Source organism: Pinus tabuliformis, chromosome X, assembly GCF_031772625.1.
Source record: "Pinus tabuliformis cultivar Carrire ecotype Pingquan chromosome X, CPIR1, whole genome shotgun sequence".
Classification (NCBI taxonomy): Eukaryota; Viridiplantae; Streptophyta; class Pinopsida; order Pinales; family Pinaceae; genus Pinus; species Pinus tabuliformis.
This window is the reverse complement of record NC_142308.1, coordinates 1396811040-1396825263: the sequence shown is the minus strand read 5'-3', so window position 1 is coordinate 1396825263 and position 14224 is coordinate 1396811040. Positions and strand designations below refer to the sequence as shown.

Sequence of the window (14224 nt, the reverse complement as noted above, 5' to 3'; positions counted from 1 at the left end):
CCCCATATTTGAAGGTCAAATTGATGAAGACACCATAGATAAATGGTTGAATTTGCTAGAAGGATATTTTTTTGTTCATGATTTTTCCAACCGGGAAAAGATTACTTTTTCACTTCTCAAAGTCGTTGTCCTCGTCAAGGACTAGTGCGAAACGTACTGTGAGAAGGAAGATGAAAGTACAACCTCATTGTTTTTCAGCCGCACCCACTTGGAATTCATTCTGGGATGCCATCAAGGAGTAGTACTACCCTGTTGTGAGCTATGAGGATAAATATATAAAGTGGACCACGCTGTAGTAGGGAAGAGACCAAGACGTGCCCAAGTTTACTAATGTATTCCATACCCTTCGCACAAAGTTGGGTATCAAGGATTCTTAGAAACATTTGGTACTCAAGTCCCACGACTACCTACATAAGTACATCCATGATGAGATGGAGTTCCTGGATATCTCCTCGCTCAGCTCGGTGTATCGGTACATTGTCAAGATTGAACAAAAGTTTAAACAGAAAAAGCGAGGCTTTGGATCTGTGAATCCGAAGCAAGGGAAAGGAACCCTCAAACCGTAGAACAAAGGGAAAAGCCAAGGAAGGGTGACCCAAGATAACTCATTGAAGCCGCAAGCAAAGAAAAACATTATGAAGATAAAGAAGGACATGGAAATTGGCATGAGTTCCATAAGAGCTCCACTCACAACACAAGTGAGTGTTGGGACAAGCAGTCACTAGTGGCTGAGCTGAAGGTTTTCGAGTCAGATGCATGTTTCGACTCTGAGTTAGAACCTAACAAGGGGAATGACAAAGGGAAACATATCATTGATGCGGAGCCAAGTGCCATTGTGGCCACCACCAAGATCTAGAAGATTGAGCCTGAAGATCCAGAAGAGGGGGAGCACCTATTCCAGTCACAAATGTGGGTGAAGGGTTCCTTGCTGTAGTTCATTGTCAACAACAAGAGCCAAAAAACTTCATTTTAGTAGAGAACATTAAGCGACTGGGCCTACCGACTACAACACCTCCATAGCCATACATCATCAAGTGACTTCACCAAGGATGAGATCTCCGTGTCAGCCAATAATGTCGTCTTCCCTAAAACATCAAGCCCTTCACATATGAGGTATTGTGTGATGTTGTTCCTCTTGAAGTTTGTGATGTATTATTAGGACAACCATACTTATGGAAGTGACATGGTGTATATGAGTCTAGACCTCGCTCTGTTATTATTTCTTTGTTTAGTAAGTTATACATGATACTGGAGATAGCCCCACCTACCGCCATCTCTTTGATATCTGCTAAGCAATGTAGTAAGGTCATCTCCCATACTGGGAAATTTGTTTTCTTTTTTATTCACTCTCAAAGTAAGGGAAAGGTTGTAGCCACATCCATGGCCCCCAGGAAGGGTTCCTCCAAGTAGCAGAATTAGGTGGACACGGTTGTGGAAGAATACAGGGACATCCTCTCCTCACCCATAGAGGTACCCTTGCATTGGCAAGTCAAGCATTCGACCAATATGACTCCCGGAGTACCTCTACCAAACAAGATGATATATCACCGCTCCATTCTAGAAAAAGAAGAGATCAAGCAGAAAATATAGGATTTTCTGCAAAAAGAGCAGATTCGACCAAGTTCCTCGCCTTGTGGGAGCTCGATTGTACTTGTATATAAGAAGGATGGACCTGGAGGCTGTACATTGATTATAGAGCATTAAACAAAATCACTGTTAGGAACAGGTATCTACTCCCACTGATTGATGACCTACTGGACCAACTCAAGGGGGCCAAGTACGTCAGCAAGATCGATCTGAAGTTTGGTTATCAATAGGTTCTAATAGAGCCCACAGATGTATGGAAGATCGCCTTTAAATACAAGGAAGGCCTTTTCGAATGGTTGGTTATGCCCTTGGGGTTAACAAATGCCCCTGCTACTTTTATGAGGCTAATGGAATACATCTTGTGGCCCTTCACCAACTCATTCATGGAGGTTTATCTAGACGACATCCTCATCTTCAACAAGAGTTGGGAAGAAAAATTGCAACACATTCAGCAGGTCCTTCAAACCCCTCAGCATCACAAATTGTGTGCCAATTTGGAGAACGCACGTTTGGCATGAACCAGGTCCAATACTTCGGTTACATCATAGATGAGTGTGGCATTCATGTCGACCCGACTAAGATCCAAGTCATTCAGGATTGGCTAGCTCCGACAACTCTAACGGAGCTTTGCAGCTTTTTGGGCCTTGCAAATTTTTATTGGAGGTTCGTGTCGGTTTTCTCCCATATTACTTGGCCTTTGAGTCAGATTACTAAGAGTGGGGCGAAAGCAAAGTTTTCCTGGCTCGAGTCAGAACATAAGGAGTTCATTGAGTTGAAGTGTCGCCTCTACTCTACACTGGTACTCACACTACCTAACCTGCAACAATTGTTTGAAATTGAGACAGACACCTCAGACTATGCTATTGGTTTAGTCCTCACCCTACACGTGCATCCAGTGGCCTATCATAGTGAGACATTTTCCAATACAATTCGGAAGTACCCCACCTATGATAAAGAGATGTATTCCATTTTGCAAGCTTGCCGACAATGAAAGCACTACATTTCAGGGAAGGAGACGGTCATTCACACTAATCACCAACCTCTTCAGTTTATATAGACACAGTGGAAGTTGTAGAATAGTTGCCATTAGAAGTGGTCTACATATCTACAACAATTCCACTTAAGCATTAAATACAAAAAGGTCAACACCAATCATGTTGCACAGTGCCTTAGTTGACCCCTAGTTGCAACACTGACTACTATTCTCAACTCTTGGGGTCATGAGACCTTTGGATGGCTACAACTATACAAAAATGATCCAGAATTTGCCTCCACATACTATATGCTAGTAGATGGAAAGAAATTTCCTGATTTTTCACCTCCAAGATGCATTATTATGCTACCTAGGCTACCAACAATGTAAACTTTGAAACGGGAACTATAAACTCAAAATGGGAACTCTGGCCAAAAAATCCCAAAAAAACATCAAAAACAGTGCTAAAAACGAAAAGTGTGTATACTGGAACGATGATTTTATTTTTTAGGGGTCAATTTTGAACATGTTTTAAAAATGGCAGTGACTACGAAATTTATATAAAATTTTTGTGCAAAATATAGCTTCAAAATGAAAAAGTGATGATGTTGGAACGATGATTTTTTTTTTTAGGGTCAATTTTCAAACTTTTTAAAAAATGCTAGTAAAACCAAACTTTTATGTGCCAAACAAAGTTTTTATGAGGAAAAAAACACATTAATGTTTTTGGTAGAATATCATTTTTCTTTCCTAAGTATAAATTCAACATGTTTTCAACCATTACACGCCATGGTTATTACACCTAAACATAGATGGACAAATTTACCATATCACATCAAGCACATTTTCCTAATTATCCTTATTTTAATTTTGAGCATGACAAATTCATAGGAGGCCAGGATTTCGCTAAAAAGAGGAACTGGAGTCAGATTACATTGAATCTCCTCTAATGACCCTCGCTAAACTGATCACCCTCTCTATAAAATATGTTCATAAAAGGTTCACAAGGAATCCCAGAAGCAAGTTTCATTTGTTCTAAAGCAACTCAGTTACACCTCAAGAACCTTATTACTCCCTCATAAATGTGTTCCCGAGAAATGAAGGTAGGATAACTTCATTTGCTATCAATAAATCCCAAACCTAGATTCCAAAGGATTTTCTCTCAAGAATGAAATAATTGGAAAAAACAAACAAGTTCCCAGAAGATAACTCTAGTGTCAATCAAAATCCTAATAATGCATCATCAGTGAAATCATACCCCACATGTAGGGAGAATATGATGAGCTACCTACGACCACTCGATTTACTTTGATTAGAGTATCTAAGGCCATAATAATAATCTATTTTAATTTCTTTCCAAACCTTTAAAGGAAGGTCACTGTCATTGTCATCTTATGAACCACAATAATAACTTTGATGGCGTTTTAAATATAGTTACATGGTATTTTGTGTTTGTCTTATTTTGTTGCAGGTGACTCATGAGGAGCACATGGACACTAATACCACAATGGGAAACACAACCAAAATTAGCAAACTAAGTTTGGACCTCCATTAACATCAATTACCACTGAGAAAAGATTACATTTATCAAATTCACTGCGAATATCTTAACAAGAGCATAAAAACATCTCCCTTGGAAACAATTCTAAAAAGTCAATTAGGTCAAGAATTTACACTGAATATAAGGAGACACCCCTATTAATATGGTTATTCAGTTGCTTCCCCCACTATTATCAATTAGATGTTACCCATCCTCATATCTAAATAAAAGAAAAGGGAGAAATAAAATAAATGAAAAGCACCCCAATGGGGGAAGTAACGAGGGATATAAAAACCTTTTATGGGACTATGAACATCTAGTTGGTAGTAAATGCTTATTATTTCATTGTGGTGATTACATTGTAGACATAGAAACTCATTAATATTGGAAGAATACTTTTAGAAATCCTTGAGTCATATTTAAGGAGTCAATAATAACCCTATTGACTTCACAACACACCCTATTACCAACTATCTTATATCTGACATTTAGTCATTAATTTGATCTTATATCTATCATTTAGTCATTAATTTGATTATTTTCTTATTATTCAGTTATATAATTATATCATATTATGTTTGATCCTAAATCAAATATTTATCAGAGTGAGGAAAAGATACTCCAAACTATACTCACCAGAAACTACAGTAAATAAATGGTAAACCTACATGAATAAAACAAAACTACAATGCAATTTAATTGATCAAAATAAAATAAAACTAAAATGCAATTTAACTCATCAAAATAAAACAAAACTACCTTGCAATTAGATTGAGACTACACTTACTGAGAAATTAGTAGGTGTGTGTAATCTTTAAAATATCCAAATCGATTTCCCATGTTGTATAATCTATGGGTTTATCCATGAAATTCTCACCATATTCCGAAATCAACAAAGAATGGATTTAGAAGACTAATAAATCATATTGTGTTTCATTGATTTATTGTATCTAGCTTCCTTTTAAGATGCTTATGGGCTCTTCAAATTCATTTTCTCTTGAATAAATAAATATTTGACATTTTCACCATTTATGACAATCAAATTTTCGCCCTCCTCTATTCTTATTTCATTACCTTCTTTTTGAATCTTGAACATTGGTTTTGTCCCATCCTCTTTTTTCTCCTTAAATATTAGCACTTCTAAATTTTCTTAGGCTTCCACCCCTTATTTTATCATACCCATATTTCCTTATTTTGGTAATACACCTCTTAAAATATTGTGCCATGAAATATCAATCAATCATCTAAAAAGAACTTTCCAATAGTCCAAATGTTGATTGAATATTTATTTTCCCCATTACGTGTCCTTTGGATGCGTAATATTTTCCCCATTATGTATATGCGTAATACGTGGGTTGTATACATCGAATTGTGTTGAACATCGTGAATCTGGTTAGCAACATTGAAAACTTGGAATGGAGCGTTGACATAGTGGTATGCATTGTGAAGTTTTTGTATCGCAGTTGTTGTCAATTAAAACTCTATAGTTGTTGTCAAAATCTGTGTATACAATTGAAGCCGTAGTATATATGTGCAATGGAGATATATACTATATGCAATGTGTTGTATTGAGTGAGTGTGTCATGCGTCTGTTGGCTTATTTGCATACAACTCCAAAATTATTCACTTTAGTATGTTGATTCATTATATTATGGTGTGTGCGTTGGAGGGTTTGGAGTCATGCCATCTGTGCGGACAGCGTATTCTTGTTTGATGGTCAAAGTTCTTTGTGCATGTATACAGCATTTCAAAAGATGAGCTCCGCACACCCATTTCTTGTTCTCTTTTCTTCTACTTTGAGGCGAGTTGCTTGGGCTATTAGAGTAATCGAGCAATCGGGTGAATCGCCCCACCACCTGTTTTCTTTTCTTCTACTTTGAGGCGAGTTGCTTGGGCTATTAGAGTACCCGAACAATCGGGTGAATTGCCCCACCACCCGATTGCTTTAATACTCTAATAGCCCAAGCAACTCGCCTCAAAGTAGAAGAAAAGAGAACAGGAAATGGGTGTGCGGAGCTCATCTTTTGAAATGCCGTATACATGCACAAAGAACTTTGACCATCAGCACATGGTTCTGCAAATTATAATACTGATGCTGATGGCGATTGTGATTGTGCAGAAACTCTTCCAGGAGCTCCCAAGCGCACTGAAGCTCCAATCCCTGGATCTTCTAATGTTGTTTCAATGAAATATGAGATAGAACATGTTGATGTCAATCTCAATGTTTCAGGAACCCATCAATGCGATAAAGCTCCAGTCTTTGAATCTCTGAATCTTCTGCGGAAATTTGAGGGAAAAAACGTGAATGTCAATCTCAATGTACTAGGAGCCCCCCAATGCAATGAAGCTTCATCCTCGTCTAATGCTTCAATGAAATATGAGGGAGAAGATGTGGATGTCAATCTTAACGTTTCAGAAGCCCCCTGGTGTGATGAAAATCCGTCCTCTTCCTCTTCCAGGAGTGCAACTAAATCAGATGTCATTAACACCATATTACATAAAGATATTGAGGAAATCGTTCTTTCTAGAAAAAGATATTGAGGAAATCGACGGGAAAAAAGTGGATGTCAATCTCGATAACCTTATGGAGCACATATCTGAGCTTTTGAAACTAAGAGAGGAATGTTTAAAGTGTTACATACCCATTTATCAGCGTTTGTATCTCAAATAAATCACCATCCGCTGCAGCAACCCTTTGCTACGGCAACAACCCGTGATCAACATCAACCAAACCAGAATTTACCTGTTATTGTTTCATTGACATAATACTTAATCTAACGTAACATTGAACAGAGCATGACTAATAACTATAAGCTTTTAACATGACAGGAAAGAAAGAGGATCGGCATATTTAGCAAAGCTGACTTTTACCTAATCGCAGCATCGCGGAATCTTTTGCTCCATGGTTAGATCTTTAATCAATTGTCACAACAGTACCGGCGCATACACTTCAAAAATAGAAAGAGAAATGATAACTATACTCTTTTAACATAGCACGAAAGAAAGATGATCCACATGTTTAGCAGAGGTGACTTTTAGCTGAGGCCAGAGCCGAATCTTTTGCTCCATTGCCAGGGGTCACAAGATTACCGGTGCATACACTTCAAAAATAGTTAGTACATATTACCACATACCCATTTAAAGTACCACATACCCATTTATTACGCTCATTGGTATTTAAAATCAATCATATTCCACTGCAATAACCCTTTCTACGGCAGCACCTCCTGATCAACATCGACCAAACCAATATTTAACGATTATTATTTCCTCAACATAACAATATTTAACGCTTATTATTTCCTCAACATAACAATAATTGAATCTAATTTTGAACCTAACATCAAATAAATAGGAACGATAGCTATAGTATTTTAACTTAACATGAAATAGAGAGGAAGGGCGTTGGCAGAGATGAACTTTACCTGAAGGTACGCGGAATTGTTCGCTCTATTCCCGGATCTTTAATCTGTTGTTGTTTCATTAACATAGCAATTAATTTAACCTAACCTTGAACAAAAAATGAACGGAGCACGAAAGAAAGAAGAATAATAGCTATAACATATTATGAAAGAAAGGAGATCTATGTTTAGCAGAGCTGACTTTTACCTGACAGCAGCGCGGAGTCTTTTGCCCATTGCTACATCTTTAATCATTATCACAACAGTACCAGCTTCAAAATAGTTAAAGCAGGCAAAAAAACCACAACATATAGCGAGTGAATTAGTTTCAAGTACCACATCACCGTCGTTTGTATTTAAAATTAGTAAGTTTATCCAATCATTATCATTGAATTACTTTCTTTATCAACATTTATCAGATGATTAAATAATTATTTATATCAAGTAATAATGTATTTTTATATTTTCTTAAACATCAAATAATTACTTACATGGTAATATATTTGTATATCTTTATCCTTTCTCCCAGACTAAGGTTGATTACTCAGTACACCGGCTCTCTGTATACAATTTTTTTTTAATTAAGAATCTAATTTTAAGAGATTCGAATGCTTATAAAAAAATCTGGCGACATTAATGATGCTTTTAGTATAAAATTAATTATCAATACATTAATTTATCATTTTAAACGTATATTTAATAATAATAAACACCTCCAATATTTAATGGGCAAGTTTTAAATCTGAAATATTTAAAAGATATTATTAATACTTTTAAGTTCAGTTATATTTATATAATATCTAAAAAAAATTGTAATGTATTTTATATATCTTTTTATATAACATGTAAGAATATTATAATGCAAGAGTAAAATATATAATATATAAAAATACTATAATGTAATGAAACAAATCATTGATTGTAAATTGGTATTTTTAGTAAATGAAAAATGTTTTTCAAAAAAAATTTAATGATGGGATTTAAAAGATAATGGTTTTGAGGTATTTCTAAATTTTAATCAATAATAATAATTAGTATAGTCAGATAAATTAAATGGTTGGTAAATGTCAATAAACATTAAAATATACATCTCAGATTGCTAAAATTAAAAAAAATCATAAAAATTAGGAATAAAATTATAATTTTATAGAAATTTGACAATATACATTTATATATTGAACCTCGTACTAATTTTCTTTAATATTACCAAACTTCATACTAACTTCTTGTCCATAAACTTACTGCAACCTATTTATTTGTGAGTTTTTCATTTCATTAAATACATGACCCTAGATTTTAATCTAAATCATAAAAATACTTTATAAATACAGTTGATCCCATTTCACTACTCATAAATACAATTAATCCCATTTCACTAATAACAAACCAGCATACTGGCTGGCTCACTTTAATAATAATTAAGGCACACTTACCAAACCTCAGACTAACCTCTTATCCATGAACTTACTACTCCCTCCTGATCTCACAGCTTCATTTGTAAACTTACCACTTTCTGCGATACACAATCTTAAATTTTAATCTAAATCAACAAAATACTTTAAAATACAGTTGATCCTCGGAGAAAAAGAAATGAAATAAATTCGGAAAGGTTGAAGTTCTGGCTGGCTCATTGCTTTATTAAAGGACGTTAAATAATATTGTTGGACGCGAAAATGTTCTCTGGCTACCTTCATTTGTAAGTTTTTCATTTCCCTACATCAACCACATTAGATTTCCATGGAAAGCATGGAAATACTGTAAAACGCATTGGATGTTATTTCGCTTATAGGGCTACAAGAATACGACAATGCCGAGTATATTTTCTGTTTTATATCATCTCACTATTTTTTTCTTTTATAGCTCGCTATCAATTTGTAAAACCCAGGAATTCTTAAAATGTTACATAACCATTTTTTTTATCTAAAATAAATCATCATCCGCTGCAACAACCCTTTACTACGGCAGCATCCCGTGATCTGGGTCAATCAAACCAGAATTCACCTGTTACAGTTTCATTAATATAACAATTAATTTAACCTAAACTTGAACAGAAAATGAACAGAGTAGGAAAGAAAGAGGAATGATAACTATGCATTTTTAACCTAACATGAAAGAAAGAGTAGCGGCATCTTTAGCAGAGCTAACTTTTACCTGATAGCAGCGCCGAATCTTTTGCTCCATTGCTACATCTTTAATCAATTGTCACAACAGCGCACACACTTCAAAAATAGAAAAGAGGAATGATAACTATAGCCTTTTAACAGGAAAGAAAGAGGATCGGCAGTTTAGCAGAGCTGAATTTTACCTGACGGCAGAGCCGAATCTTTTGCTCCATTGCCAGATCTTTAATCAATTTTCACAAGAGTACTAGAGAATACACTTCAAAAATAGTTAAAATAGGGGAAAAATAGTACAGGCAGCCAATTGATTTAGTTTAAAGTACCACATACCCATTTATCAGTGTCGTTTGTATTTAAAATCGATTACATTCCACTGCAAAAACCCTTTGCTACAGCGACACCTATTAGAGTATTCGAGCAATCGGGTTGTGGGCAATTCTGAGAATCGCCCCGCCACCAAAAAATAGTTAAAACAAGGGAAAAATAGTACAAGCAGCCAATTGATTGAGTTTAAAGTACCACATACCCATTTATCAGCGTCGTTTGTATTTAAAATCGATTACATTCCACTGCAAAAACCCTTTGCTACAGAAGCACCTATTAGAGTATTCGAGCAATCGAGTTGTGGGGCCCCGCCATCGCCCCGCCACTAAAAAATAGTTAAAACGGGAGAAAAATAGTACAAGCAGCCAATTGATTTAGTTTAAAGTACCACATACCCATTTATCAACGTCGTTTGTATTTAAAATCGATTACATTCCACTGCAAAAACCCTTTGCTACAGCGGCACCTATTAGAGTATTCGAGCAATCGGGTTGTGGGGCGATTCTGAGAATCACCCCGCCACCAAAAAATAGTTAAAACAGGGGAAAAATAGTACAGGCAGCCAATTGATTTACTTTAAAGTACCACATACCCATTTATCAGCGTCGTTTGTATTTAAAATCAATTACATTCCACTGCAAAAACCCTTTGCTACAGCAGCACCTATTAGAGTATTCGAGCAATCGGGTTGTGGGGCGATTCTGAGAATCGCCCCGCCACCAGTGGTGGTGGTGGGGCGGTGATGGGGCGATTCTCAGAATCGCCCCACCACCTTAGTTTTTTAAATTGACAACAGGATTATCCATTAATTCAATGTGCAGTTCAGAATCCATTTCCTAATACCTAATTCCATTTACAAGTTTGACATGGAATTGAATGACTCTTTTAATGCTCTGAGATTGCATCTGGATTGGGCTAGGCACTTGCAGGTTCCAGCTTCGAGGTTCGATCTCTTTGGAGGCTCTGAAACTCTGAAAAACCTTCGAAGTTCTAGCTTGAATCTCATCCCAAATCTCAGTTAAAATGGTGGACGTATTCAGCGGCGATGAGACTGCTCCATTCTTCGGCTTCCTTGGGGCCGCCGCAGCGCTCGTGTTCTCCTGCATGGGAGCTGCATATGGAACTGCGAAGAGTGGCGTGGGCGTGGCCTCCATGGGTGTGATGAGGCCGGAGCTTGTGATGAAATCGATTGTTCCAGTCGTCATGGCTGGAGTGTTGGGTATTTATGGTTTGATTATTGCTGTGATTATCAGCACAGGAATTAACCCCAAGGCAAAGTCCTATTATCTATTTGATGGTTATGCGCATCTGTCATCGGGACTGGCTTGCGGGCTCTCGGGTCTTGCTGCGGGAATGGCTATTGGTATTGTTGGTGATGCCGGTGTCAGAGCAAATGCACAGCAGCCAAAGCTCTTTGTTGGTATGATCCTCATATTGATCTTTGCAGAAGCACTTGCACTCTACGGCCTTATAGTTGGTATTATACTTTCTTCTCGAGCTGGCCAGCCACGAGCAGATTAAAGAAGTTGCAGTTGGTCTTCTATTTACTTGGTTCATTTGTTAGTTTTTTAGCAAGACTGCTGTCTTCTGCAGTGGAAATGTGATTGTTGTTTTCAGTAGGAGATAATATTTTTCTCAAGATTCATTATTATTCTCTTGGTTTGGAATTTTAGACTTAAGAATTTAGTGATCAATTTGAAAGCTCATTACAATGTGGAAATTGAACCAGTTAACAAGTGCACGTTACTGCTGGTGTCATTTGGCACGTTATGAATTTGAAATCAAATCGTATGGAATTGAATGACCAAAGCTAATACTTAACAATCATGGGCCTGCTGTGGGAAAGGGTGACTGAGGTGGATATTTTGTAGTGTGTGCCTTTAAATTTGAGGCAGAAATGGTATCATATCTATAATATTGGGGAAATGCCATGGAATTTTTAAGCATAAAGTTGAGGCAGAAATGGTATCACAGTAATAATATTCGGGAAATGACATGGCAGTATGTGGCTGGCAATTTGATTGTTTGTGGATATAATTGTTTGTATGTTGTTTTCATATTAATACTGACAATGACGTTCAATGAGAAAAGAGATGAGGTGTGATACATCTTACGGTGTGTCCGTTCAGCAAGATAAGACTCCCGTAGATCTTGTACATATTCTTCTCACAATTCACCACTTGTTGTAGGTACCTCTGCTAAGTTTTTCTTTATGGAAACTGCGAATGAATATTAAGCGGAAGTCAATTTAAAAAACTAAGTAATATATCTTTTACATTGAATTAATGGATAATCCTGTCCTCAATTTAAAAAACTAAGTAATATATCTTTTACTGACCGATTTTCCTCACTCTGATAAATATTTGATTTAGGATCAAACATAATATGATATAATTATATAACTGAATAATAAGAAAATAATCAAATTAATGACTAAATGATAGATATAAGATCAAATTACTGACTAAATGTCAGATATAAGATAGTTGGTAATAGGGTGTGTTGTGAAGTCATTAGGGTTAGATTCATATTCATTTTCGTCACGGTATTGATGGGCTTAGCCTCTCCAGCACCAGCACTAACATCGCCCCCTATTGCAATAACACCCAAGGCAACCCCAGTTCAATTCCCAGCAGTGCCATCACAGCAGATCTTTCGCAGGGCTAGGATTTCTCCACTTAATATCGTATTGGATGCCCAGTAAGCATTTTTTGGGGCGATTCGTAGCAGATGGGGCAATTTTGAGAATCGCCCCGAATGATCAGCTATAAAAGAAAGACCTTCTATCTATGTATGTCAGGGCTATATACCTCTCTACGTTAGGTGCTGTAGTAACCGTGTGTTGCATATACGTAAGTGAGGTAGGACCCGTTAATTTGGTAGCGGTATAGGGTCGAGGGTAAAGGTATATGTTTCTGTCGAGACCTAGGGTCACTGTCTAGGAAGAGGTTTAGGTATAGAGTTTGAGGGCTATGATTCCGTCGGCACCATGAAAAGTCTCATAGCGAGTCAGTGATAGAACTAGTGGCAGTGAAAGAAGAAAGATGCTCCATGGGAACCTACACTACATGCTATCTCTCTCTATAGAAATATATACTTGAAGAATCATAATAATAGGGTAACTCTTTTGTCAACCCATTAGTATCCAAGATTCATTAGATCAAATCTCAATTGGGGAAAAAAAATTTGTGGATATTTCAACAAAATAGGTTATTGATGGAATTGGACATAATAGGAGAAACAAAAAAAGGGATATTCTCCCGCCACCGCCCCGCCACCAGTGGTGGTGGCGGGGCAGTGGCGGGGTGATTCTGAGAATCGCCCCACCACCCGGCGATTCTCAGAATCACCCCATCTGCTACGAATCGCCCCATCTGCTACGAATCGCCCCAAACAATGCTTACTGGGCATCCAATATGATATTAAGTGGATTTTAGAGGGAATTTTGATGTTAATTAATTTTGGCAGGAACAAACAAAATAGTTTTTTAGTAAAAGTTCAGTTTTGATCTAGAGTGAAGAGCAGATCGCTCCAATGCAGGAGGCGTTCAGCCTATTCGACACCGACCGTGACGGGTACATTACGGCGGCCGAACTGGGAACCGTGATGTGATCCCTGGGGGAGAATCCCACTCAGGCGGAGCTTAAAGAGATCATTAAACGTGAAGAGATCAGCGGCACCATCGACTTCCCTCGCTTCGTGGACGTGATGAAATGGAACTTGAAGGGAGGGAGCTTCCATGTTCAACTCAGGGATGCCTTTAAAGCCCTCGATAAAGAGGGCACCGGCAAGATTTCTGCCAGGGAACTCCGTCATATTCTTACCAGCGTCGGGGAGAAGCTGGAGCCGTCAGAATTCGATGAGTGTATTCGAGAAATTAAGGTCGATTCTGATGGAAACATCTGCTACGAGATCGAGTTTTAAACAAAACAATATATTTTGGTTTTACATTTGATTAATAATCAAAGTAGTCAGACCTGGATTTTGGGAGCTTTGTAAAATATTCTTATATGTTATGTTATATAAAAAATAAACATAGGGAAAATTGATACATAAATTATAAATTTTGAAGTAAACAACTTTTGATAGATTGAACATGATGTATGACTTGAGTTTAAAATTTTGAAACTTCTTGATAGATTAAACATAATGGATGACACAAATTTTTGGTAAATTGATCATAATAGATGACTTTAATTTGAGCAATTCTGTTCTGATGAGATAAAATAGTTTATATTTTTCATTTGCAAATCTGTAATTTGTAATTTGCAATTCTTCG

The 14224-nt window shown here is 36.9% G+C and overlaps 2 pseudogenes; both read left to right on the top strand.

The window, feature by feature from the left end:
• The first annotated feature begins 10860 nt into the window (after positions 1-10860).
• LOC149145251 (V-type proton ATPase 16 kDa proteolipid subunit pseudogene) lies at positions 10861-11715 on the top strand (annotated as a pseudogene).
• A 311-nt stretch (positions 11716-12026) lies between these two features.
• LOC149145250 (putative calcium-binding protein CML7) lies at positions 12027-13869 on the top strand (annotated as a pseudogene).
• Positions 13870-14224: the final 355 nt, after the last annotated feature.